The sequence below is a fragment of the Rattus norvegicus genome, chromosome 15, assembly GCF_021556685.1.
Source record: "Rattus norvegicus strain SHRSP/BbbUtx chromosome 15, alternate assembly SHRSP_T2T, whole genome shotgun sequence".
Classification (NCBI taxonomy): domain Eukaryota; kingdom Metazoa; phylum Chordata; class Mammalia; order Rodentia; family Muridae; genus Rattus; species Rattus norvegicus.
The window spans coordinates 83,893,289-83,904,944 of record NC_141548.1 but is presented as its reverse complement, the minus strand read 5'-3'; the positions used below and the strand labels follow the sequence as shown (position 1 = coordinate 83,904,944).

Here is an 11,656-nt window from a genome sequence, read left to right as displayed (position 1 = left end):
TCATTGGACGAGAAGGAAGGGTGGGCGGGATAAAAAGTCTGAAGGAAGAGGAGGAGACTGGAACGGAAGGAGACTGGGAGAGGAAGCCACGGAGAGAGCGTGGAGGCTGATGTAAAGATTCCACTCTGTGTATTAACAGGTTGTTATGAATATTCTTAAGGGATGGATGTGCACAGGGCTCTGTATGTTTAAGTGGGCAATTATATCTTACCAATGGGATCAGAGGTTATTGTGTTGTGTGGTTTTTTTTTTTTTTTTTTTTTTTGTGGCGATTTGAATTTGGGAGAGGGTGTGGCAGCAGAGACACTGGGCCGCCATGGAATTGAGATGTATATTTCTGGGAACTGGATGGGTAGAGAGATTGTTGCCAGGCTCAGAGGGAAGCCATCAGCACTGTGTTATGGGATGGGGCAAAGTGGGTGAGAGGCTTTGCTGATTGAGATGAAGATATCTACCAGATATCCTGGGGGCACTGTGGTGCAGGACCTAGTGGGGGGTAAAAGCATTTTATTTTTTATAATTTTACAGCAACATTTATGTGTGTTCTAGAGATTGAACTCAGGTCCCTAGGCTTGTAGACCAATTCTTTACCAACTAGTCCATTTCACTAGCTCCATATGTCTTCTCTCCAATTTGACTGTTCACATCTTCAAACATTTGAAAATGAATCCATTACAGAAAATAGCCTGAAGCCAGAAAGATTCAAAAGCAATGTCGTCGTCATCGTCGTCATTGTTGTTTAGTTTGACTCTTGCATTTTCTTTTGAGATAGGATCTCCTGTAGCCCAGGCTGACCTTAAACTTTTTATATCAGAAAGGATAACATTGAACTCCTAGCCATCTTGTCTCCATTCCACAAAGACTGGGATTATAGGTGGCTTGCCAGTATTCTTAGCCCCATTTGTTATTGTTGTTGAGACAGAGTCTTGCTGTGCAGCCATTGATGGCCTGGAGGTCACTATATAGATCAGCTGGTCTGGAGGTCACGGGCCTTATGGGAGGAGAGGCCCTTGGTCCTGTGAAAACTCGATGCCCTAGTGTAGGGGAATGCCAGGGTGGGGAGGTGGGAGTTGGTGAGGGTGGGGGTGGGGAAGCACCTTCATAGAAGCAGGGGAAGGAGGGTTGGGATAGCGGGTTTCTGGAGGGGAACCATGAAAGGGGATAACATTTGATATGTAAAGAAATAAAATATCCAATAAAAATTAAATTAAAGAGAGAGAGAGAGAGAGAGAGAGAGAGAGAGAGAGAGAGAGAGAGTGCTGTGACTACATTACCCTAGGAAGCAGCAGACTTTTCCTAGAAGCAGCCCTGAATGTATAAGTTTGGATGTGTTTTGTTTCATCAGCTTTAAACTCTTTGTAACCTTGAGTCTCCAAAAGTGTCCTGCGCTGTTCCCTGCATGTAAAACGAGAAGGGCGATGAGCTGGGATCCTCAGCTAACGCAAAGCATTGCTGTGGGAACGAAATGAGATCATGTCCCTTTAAGTCGTTATGAACCCTTAAGTACTAATCAAATGTGAGGGGTTATTTTCCTCCTCTATTCAAAAGAGACATCTCGTCAAGGATCAATTCTAGCTGGCAATAAGTGAAGCCACTTTACCTTTCCCTACATCCCATAATGACCAGCTCATATTCAGGTAATGATGTCCAATATATATTTTTTTGGCCAGGCATAAACAGAGACGAAATCTTTTTTATATCACCTGCGTGCCTCTCTGAAAGCAGCAAATTATGAGCAGAGCTAATGTGTTAGAATGCTCACTGCCAGCTTATGGTGGCCCGGAATGACATATCACCACCTAAAAGGCCATTGCAGAGGAAAAAAATCATTCCCAGTCTAATTTAAATAATGGCCGCACCTCTGCAAGAATGACAGACTGTGACAGCTTATAGGTTTTAGATAGCGACTCCTGCACTTTGTAAAAACAGATCAGCAGCCGGTGGACCTACAATGATTGCCCTAGACATCTGAGAATTTTTTAAAAGGGAAATTGTGTGGCAGCTGCCATTGTACCCAGGTTAAATCTTATGAGTGAATAAATCCATCAAGTGACTTTGTTGTGCTTGTCAAATGCCAGACCCATAGATCCCATTCCCTACTTTCAACCTTCTGTTTCCCTGGGGAACAGGTACAGGAGGGGAGTTGCTGAGGGATTAGCTCATCCTGAGTCCAGAAATAGGAGAGCTGAAACCATTTTCTTCATCCCCATCCTCAGTGAGGTACCAGATACCCAGAGAGGGGCTGGGCAATACTACATGGGAAATCACAGAAGGTCTTATGAAACACTTGTCTTCCTTCCCACATCTCTACTCCCACAGATGACATGGGGCCTTTTATTGTTTCAAGACAGGATCTCATTTATAGCTCAGACGTATCCTAAACTTAGGGTCTTTCTGCCTCAGCCTTCCAAGGGTTAGGATTCCCAGTGTGTGACACCATGCCCACATAAGCAGAGCTATTTTCTCTCTTAGCAAAATCTATAAACCACTGGGGCATGGACCTAGGCTGCCCATTTCCCCCAGCCGCCACTCTGCATGAGGTGGAGTAGTAATGACTCTTTGTAGAATGCTGTAAAAGATCAGCAAATTATCTTTGTTAGACTATACCACAAGGCATCTTCTTGTTGAGTCCCTATTCACTGAACTGTTAAAAAACAAATTTTTGAGAGATTCACCGGTGATCTTTTAAGTCCTGAATCAATGGCATCGTTAGTGTTCTTCTGACTTGACCGTTTCACATCCTCTTCTTTGGTGACTTCCTGGCCTATGTCAATGTAGAAAGGAGACACAAACAAGGTTAGATAACTGTTAGAGAAATGGAAATATAGGAATTTTTCTTTGATATTAATTTGGCTCCCATAATGCTTTGCTTATTTCTTAATAATGGTGCTTAGCAAGTTGTGTTGTAAATTATTGTCTTCTATTATAATATGAAAGCTAGGCAGTTATTACTTCACTTAATAACTGCAGGGCTGGTTGTTTGATAAATGCTTATTTAATAAGTGGATCAATATCTTAATCAACATATAAAAACCTAAGCAGAATTTACATTTCATATGGATGTGTAGCTTTAAAACATATAGATTCCTATGTGTATGTTAGCACAGCAGCTTGCAAACATAGCCCCACCTCTCTGCTCAGTCTTCTGGGATCCCTGTGCTCTGTTTTTGGGACGTTTTATATGGTCTTTGAGGTCCTTTTCACCACATTTATTCAAGAACCCACAGGTGTATTATCCATTATTGAAAGGACTACTCTGATCAGTATAGTGCTGGTCCTTGTTTCTTAACCCTCCTTTTCCTAAGTTCCACTGGGAGTGTTAGCGGTAATCCTTTCTGGATAGTAATATTGAACATGCTGTCTTGTTTTTCTCAATAAGTCTATGTTCTTTGGAAGGTAAAATATTAGATGTTAGTGAAAAGAAAAGAAAATGCTTAAGTAAAAAGTGTAAACCAACATGTTGCACACAGAGAATTTATCCTTGACAACAGAACATGACCCTGTCTATAGGTTTTAACCTTCTGTTGTTTCCATCCCACTCATTAGAATGCTTACAATAATTTCCACAGTAGTTGTGGCCATGATTTGCTTATTGTCTGAAACGCAGATGCTAGTGAAATCGTGAACACAGTTAAAGAAATTTGCTCTGCTCTTTTTATTATGGTAATTTGGATACCCACAGACTTACCTTACATTCACCTTCTATTTTGGAGTTTATTATCTATAGAACGAGGGAATGATGTAGTAATTTAGAAACTTCTGTTGCAAAATGAGACTGGAGGTTTTGTTTTTTATTCATGTTTATGGGTTACTTTGTTGTCAGTCTAAAATGTCCTAAGATAGACAACTCATCTATTGGCGTCTGAAGGTACAGTAGAATGGAGATAGATAACTATTATGCACTCACAGCTCCAATCAGTTCAGTGACTACAGAAGGTATGGTTGTTTCTCCCCCAAAGCAAGCAAGTGAACAGTTTTTTTTTTTTTTTTTGGTTCTTTTTTTCGGAGCTAGGGACCGAACCCAGGGCCTTGCGCTTCCTAGGTAAGCGCTCTACCACTGAGCTAAATCCCCAGCCCTGCAAGTGAACAGTTTTAAGGTTGGACACTAGCCAGGTATCCACAAATTCAACTGCAATGTTACCTGGAGGCAATCTAGAATTGGGGTGCAGTAGCCAACACTGGCCCCTCCACTTCTGATGCTAATCACAAGGCCCAAGATGTTTCCTTCTGTTTTTGACTAGGAGGCTTTTTTCCACACTAATTTTTCTTGAACTGCTCATGTGATTTAGAGGAACACATGCATTGCCTATTGGAAGAGTATTACAAAAGATGAATGAAGAACATGTTCTAGATGGAGAAATATTTAGGGCTGCACCAGTGTAGGGGCACAGAACTCATGCTGTCTTCTGTCTGTCTTCAGAATCCTCCATATGCTTAGCTGTCTCATAACTTCATACTTTATTGTAGCTTTAATTTTTTCAAAACTCTACTTTTACTGATGCTTCTTAAGTACTCTAACCTCCCTTGTAGTCCACCACCTACCAGAGGTAGTGAGAAAGAAGGGCTATGGGGGGAAGTGGACCTGTTTAGAAAGGTTATTTGGAGCAACGCCCACCTGTGTTGTCTGGAAATCACGGTTTACAGTCCAACAGGTCAACAGTGGCAGCTGGATCTACTTGCAAATATTTCATGGACACACAAGCAGTCCAGTTTGGTAGAGTCAGGTTAGCAAACATGAATTAGCACTACCAAGCAGAGACAGCTAGGCATCAGCCTCAGCATGAGTGAACAGGAGGACCTCTCTAAGGGAGTTGAAGATCAGTGAAGAGGCAAGACCAACAAGCATTGCACAGCTAGTTCTATAAGAAAGCCAAGCTCAGCTTCCCTGTATATAAAGTCCTATTTATACCCTCCAAACACCACATGCCCTCCATGGGTTTTGCTTCATCATGTTTCTTGCCCCAACATATGAATCTGTCTCATCTGACATCACTCTGCCAATCAGCCCAAGTCTGTGGAAGTGGCAAGAAACTGCAGCACTACCACTAGAACTTTTCGGACATATCTTTCTTATGGAGTCCTGACAAATGGAGCTCAACTACACAATGTAAGGTGGACCAATACATGCATTGTTAGCCAAGATTCCTTTATCACCTGTCTTTTCATATGCTTCAGCAGAACAATTCTTTCTCCCAGTCTGCTTCAGCACAACATTCCCTCAGGAGTCTGTCTTAGTCTTTCACCTGTGTCCACTTTAGGAAAATACTCCTCGTGTTTTCCCCAGCCAAACACCATCCAACAAACTTATTTTCACTTTACTTTATGGAGAGTTCATTGTTCATATACTAGGATTAGACTAAGTGGTGAGACTTACCAGGTTTCTTTTGCTTAGACTTCTGTTGGCTTGTATGCCCAGTATTTGTTTCTCTACATACAGGGTGAGATACTCTCTCCAAGAGGGTCTTAGCATGTACCATCAGACGAGGTAGATCAGACAGTTTCCTTATGGTCACCCTCCAAGGCAGAGAGATAGAAGTTCTTAAGATCTGCCTTGCAGAAATGGAATTCTGGTTCCATAGGATTCCTTGGAGAGAGAGAGAGAGAGAGAGAGAGAGAGAGAGAGAGAGAGAGAGAGAGAGAGAGAGAGTTAAAAGGCTAGAAATTATGACTAAAAACAGCAGCAACAAAAATACACATACCATCACACACAGTTTCACAAAGCCTGACTAAACACTGCAGGTAATTTCTTTTATCTATGTTGTTATTTTTTTTAAAGTACAACATTTAGTGTTGATTTAGTCTCAAAACATATCCTGGAAACAAAATAATTCAACACTTTAAATAAAGCAACACCTGACTCCAAAGAGAGCCAGAGGACACTCATTGCCTGAATTACCCTTCACTGACTACCCTGTTAACACTTGTAAACTGACCTCCAACCACTTGAGACTGCAAACACATGCAGGGCGAGCTCTTGGTTAAGTGAAATTCGTGAGTGAGCGCGGTGCAGTGAGCGCAATCTGATGAGAGAGCAGAGCCTTTGCTCCTCTCACTGCCGTGCAACTGAAGTTGTGGCATGGAAGCCGGGATAACTCACCCTCCTGCACAGCTGGGAGGATGCAGGAAATGATTCACGAGGAAGACAAGTCCAAATTGGAAGCGAGTGGCTCTTACAAATTTCATAATAAAAACTGATTTTCGTACTCTCCGTGTGCTTATGCTGCAAATGTTTAGTACATTTTTTTTGGGTGCTAGGTTTAATGTTCTAATTTGGTTCTGGTTTGTGGGTGAGGTTGATTCGAATAAGTAACAGGGAGACGGTTAAGACTGTTTTTGTGTGTGTGTGGGGGGAGTGGGTGGAGTGGGAGTGCTCAGTCATAGGAACTCCATTACCCTCTCCAGGCTATTTGGGGTCAAATGTCAGTGAATTCAGTGGGTAGGGGAATCTTTGTATTGTGCCATACCCATTAGATTGTTTCATGATTCAGTGAGTCATAGAATTAGGACTGTTTTGGTTGGGAAGCACCTTGGTGATTTATCTCCTCGAGTGGTTCTAAATTAGCAAGCAACTGAGGTGGAGGAAGGGATGGGCCACAGAAAATCCTGGGCAGCTATACTTGGGAACCTTTTTATTTTTTTTAATTTTTATTTATTTATTTATTTATTTATTTATTTATTTATTTATTTATTTTGCGAGGGTTGTTTTTTATTTTTTCTTCCATTTTTATTAAATTGGGTATTTCTTATTTACATTTCAAATGTTATTCCTTTTCCCGGTTTCCTGTCCATCAGCCCCCTCTCCCTCCCCTGTGTGGCTGTTCCCCTCCCCATCCACCCCCCCCCCCATTACCACCTTCCTCCAACAATCTCCTACGCTGGGGGTTCAACCTTGGCAGGACCAAAGGCTTCCCCTTCCACTGGTGCCCCAACAAGGCTACCTATGCTACATATGCAGTTGGAGCCGTGTATAGTCCAGTCCATGTATAGTCTTTCGGTAGTGGTTTAGTCCCTGGAAGTTCTGGTTGGTTGCCATTGTTCTTTTTTTTTTTTCCTTTTTTTTTTTTTTTTAATTTAATTTTATTTTTTTTTTATTATCTTGAGTATTTCTTATATACATTTCAAGTGTTATTCCCTTTCCCGGTTTCCGGACAGACATCACCCTCCCCCCTCCCCTTCCTTGTGGGTGTTCCCCTCCCAAACCTCCCCCCATTGCCACCCTCCCCGCATAGTCTAGTTCACTGGGGGTTCAGTCTTAGCAGGACCCAGGGCTTCCCCTTCCACTGGTGCTCTTACTAGGATATTCATTGCTACCTATGGGGACAGAGTCCAGGGTCAGTCCATGTATAGTCTTTAGGTAGTGGCTTAGTCCCTGGAAGCTCTGGTTGCTTGACATTGTTGTACTTTTGGGGTCTCGAGCACCTTCAAGCTCTTCCAGTTCTTTCTCTGATTCCTTCAACGGGGGTCCTACTCTCAGTTCAGTGGTTTGCTGCTGGCATTCGCCTCTGTATTTGCTGTATTCTGGCTGTGTCTCTCAGGAGCGATCTACATCCGGCTCCTGTCGGTCTGCACTTCTTTGCTTCATCCATCTTGTCTAATTGGGTGGCTGTATATGTATGGGCCACATGTGGGGCAGGCTCTGAATGGGTGTTCCTTCAGTCTCTGTTTTAATCTTTGCCTCTCCCTTCCCTGCCAAGGGTATTCTTTTTCCTCATTTAAAGAAGGAGTGAAGCATTCACATTTTGATCATCCGTCTTGAGTTTCCTTTGTTCTAGGGATCTAGGGTAATTCAAGCATTTGGGCTAATAGCCACTTATCAATGAGTGCATACCATGTATGTCTTTCTGTGATTGGGTTAGCTCACTCAGGATGATATTTTCCAGTTCCAACCATTTGCCTACGAATTTCATAAACTCGTTGTTTTTGATAGCTGAGTAATATTCCATTGTGTAGATGAACCACATTTTCTGTATCCATTCCTCTGTTGAAGGGCATCTGGGTTCTTTCCAGTTTCTGGCTATTATAAATAAGGCTGCGATGAACATAGTGGAGCACGTGTCTCTTTTATATGTTGAGGTTGCCATTGTTCTTATGGGGAACCTTTTTAAAGGAGGTATGACTAACACTAACACTTTCTTTCACATTATCCTCTTAGAAAAAAATATATATGTATATGTATATATGTAATCTCTCTCTCTCTCTCTCTCTCTCTCTCTGTGTGTGTGTGTGTGTGTGTGTGTGTGTGTGTGTGAGAGACCTCAAATCCCTATTTCTCAGGCTCTTTCTCTTGTAAATCTTTTGAAGCTGTTATATTTGCATCTCTAGCAATCTGTTTCTGTCCTTCAGAACAGAGCGATACAAATCTACATCCTGAAGTAACCATGTGTGGCTCTTCCCTGCTTTGGGGAGCTGTTGGGTCAAGCTGTAGCATATTCAGACAGAAGCAGCCATCAGCTGACTTTTTTTTTTTTTAAGATTTATTTATTTATTATATATAAGTACACTGTAGCTGTCTTCAGACACACCAGAAGAGGGCATCGGATCTCTTTACAGATGGTTGTGAGCCACCATGTGGTTGCTGGGAATTGAACTCATGACCTCTGGAAGAGCAGTCGGGTGCTCTTAACCGCTGAGCCATCTCTCCAGCCCCAGCTGACTTTTAAAGAGTGATATTCCTATCGTTTTTGCACCATTATGGCACTGGTATAAATTCTCAACAAGGAGGGACCATTCACTACCCATATCTTTTCATAAACGTCCTGAGATAAGCTATTTAGATTTTCATGAAAATGTTAAAAATTTAAGCCATGAATATATGAAATCATATTACTGAGCAAAATCTCTCCGTTGGTTTTGTTTTATAAGTAATAACAGCATGAAATATGTATCAAGTATGAACGGTTTATAGTGAGTTTTAATATTAACTTCAGGTTTACTAAATCAGTGATGGCTATACTTATCTGCTATGCCTGACTGAGTTCCCAGCTTCTACTTGGGGTGAGTCTCTTTCTGTCTTTGTATGTCCCTTTCTCTAGTTTATTAAATTCTATGCTAGGCCAGCTGCTTCACAACTCATAAGAAGTTGGGGAAAGTTGATATTTGTTTATGTGCTTGTTCAAGATAAAATGTCTGCATATGAAGTCTCATTCACGTATGTTGATGTCTTCACGAATTCCTGTAAAACACAGAGCCTCTGGATCACGGCACAGTGTTGGGGACATGCTTTTTGAGTCCCTTTACTCCAAGAGCTTAATAATATCCATGTACCTTACCTTTCCCTTCTCCCTGCCAAGCTGTCGAGTTTAATGTTGGGGCATGTGTATTTGTTTCATGTAAGAAAAGCCACTTCTTCCTTAAGGTTTTAGTAGGAAATGAATGCTTTATGGATAAAACAAAGCAACGAAAAGCAACTGTTCATGAAAGCTCCCACCTAATGGTATCATCTAATATAGGCTACCTACCTACCTCCTAGTTGCCCCTCGCTCCCCAGTGACAAATGCATTTATTGTTGCTTACTATGTTGGCTGGTCCTATGTGAAGTTGACATAAGCTAGAGTTATTTGAAAGGGAACCTCAATTGATAAGTCACCTCCATACGATCCAGCTGTGAGACATTTCTTAATTAGTAATCGATGGGGGAGAACCCAGCCTATTGTAGGTTGGGCCATCCCTGGAATGGCGTTCTGGGTTTTATATGAAAACAGGCTGACCAAGCCATGGGAAGCAAACCAGTATGCATCACTCCTCCACGGCCTCTGCATCAGTTCCTGCCTCTAGGATTCTACCTTGTCTGAGTTCCTGACGTCATTTCCTTCAGTGATAAACAGTGATGTGGAAGTGGAAGCTGAAATAAACCCTTTCCTCTACAACTTGCTTTTTGGTCATGGTGTTCTGTTGCAGGAATAGAGGCCTGGAGGTTCGCACTTCGCCCACCCAACCCTCCTTGTGCTGGGAATTAAACCTAGTGCTTTCTGCATGCCGATTACCCTATTCTACCACTGAGCCATATTCTCAGCCCATATATGTTATCTTACATTTTCTAGTAGCCACACTAAAAAAGTAAAAAGAAATACATGTAATATTAATTTTAATGATGTTATTGTCATGTTATCATTTAACATTTAATAAAATATTAGTCCATTTCCTCCCAACTCTTTGAGATCTTCTCTTGTTTGTATTTACTGCTCATCTTTATTTGTATCCTAAATGTAGAATTTTCATTGGCAAGACTCTCTTTGAATTAGTGTTTTATGAAATTTCTTGCTGAAATTTTACATGCCTGAGTTTTTCCAAATTTAGTATTTTCTGAAAACAGAAATGAGTATCAAAAATATTTCTTACCTTATATTCAGATTGACACTGATTAAAATGTTTCATACATTAATTTGGCTTTGGAGCCAAATATGAGCTTCAGAACCATGTCCCAGAGAATTAAATTCACTGCCTTGTATAAGTGCTATATTTTAACATCAAATTTTAAAAGGTATTGTATACATTGAAAGCCAACTTCAAATTTATTAATATCAATAATGTATTTTTCAAATTTTCCTTATGGGTTATTTAACACTGTCAATTAGAAGTTTGATCTGCATATTGACCCATTTCAGAAAAAAGTGATAGTATTATATGAATTACTAAAAACTGAATTTCAATATAAAATTTCATAGTTGACTGATTTAGACACAAATGCACTTTTTTTTAACGATAGTCCAAGCTGATCTCACTCTCTTGCAGCATGTTATCTGTGTGAAGTCATAAATCATATTGTCCATTTATCTTTTCATAGTGAAGACTTGGTAAATGTTTCTTTTGCTTCAAGAAAAACATTAGGCAGAAATGCTGAAAGATAAATTGAGGCATATTAATATACTGAAGAGTCTGTTTGAGAAATGGGAGAAATCAGTAGGTCCAAACAGGTCAAATAGCTTTAGGTTTTGAGTTAATTATTCCTTTTGTTTGTAAATACCACCCCCCTTTTTTTTTCAATAGCACATGGCAGAAGAATCTTGGGTGACTGTCCATGCAGACAGCTGTCTGTCATTTCTATAGTTTTGGAAGCTGCTCGCTCTACACTTCATGTTTACTCAGGCAATGTTTATCCTTCTCAGGTCTCCGATGGGGTTGAAGACTAGATAGTTTTAGTCTCACAATTAAGCTTAAGTTGTTCAGGATTTAAGAAAATGTTTTAAGGCCTAAAATAATGTTTTTAGGTTGCTAAGTGCAGGTTATGATAGAAAGTGATTGAGGAACAGCGCTTTAGACTCACCAAGATAGGATAGATAGAGGACTCTCTCCAAGTCTGTCAGATATAGATGGACTGGACATCGTGAATGTCATTCTTACCAGAAAGGATATAGTTTGTTGAAGTTAGAGAACAAGTCTTTTATTTAGACAAAAAAAAAATGGGAAAATAATGCATGATATTTGATCACACTGTGAACCCCAAGATTGCATACTTGAAAAGCCTGTCATTAATTGTAGTGTAGCTCGGCCCTAGCACACATCATCAATTTTAGAGTTTTGTAGGATATTCAATCACACTGTGATACTCTGTACTGCAAAACCTGTTTCTAGTTGTGGCGTGTTTCAGCTTTAGCCTACGCCTTTAATTCAAGAGTTTTCTGTTTATCTTAAACAAGATTGAGTAAAGTCAACCACA

The 11,656-nt window shown here is 40.7% G+C and overlaps 1 long non-coding RNA gene across 1 annotated transcript; it reads right to left on the bottom strand.

Moving 5' to 3' along the window:
- Positions 1–287: 287 nt before the first annotated feature.
- On the bottom strand, positions 288–6,280 carry LOC148001103 (uncharacterized). The gene is made up of 3 exons (XR_015638436.1): positions 5,934–6,280; positions 5,375–5,584; positions 288–2,764 (listed from the first exon to the last, which is right to left on the bottom strand). It is a non-coding gene; the product is annotated as an uncharacterized LOC148001103 (long non-coding RNA).
- Between the last annotated feature and the right edge of the window lie 5,376 nt (positions 6,281–11,656).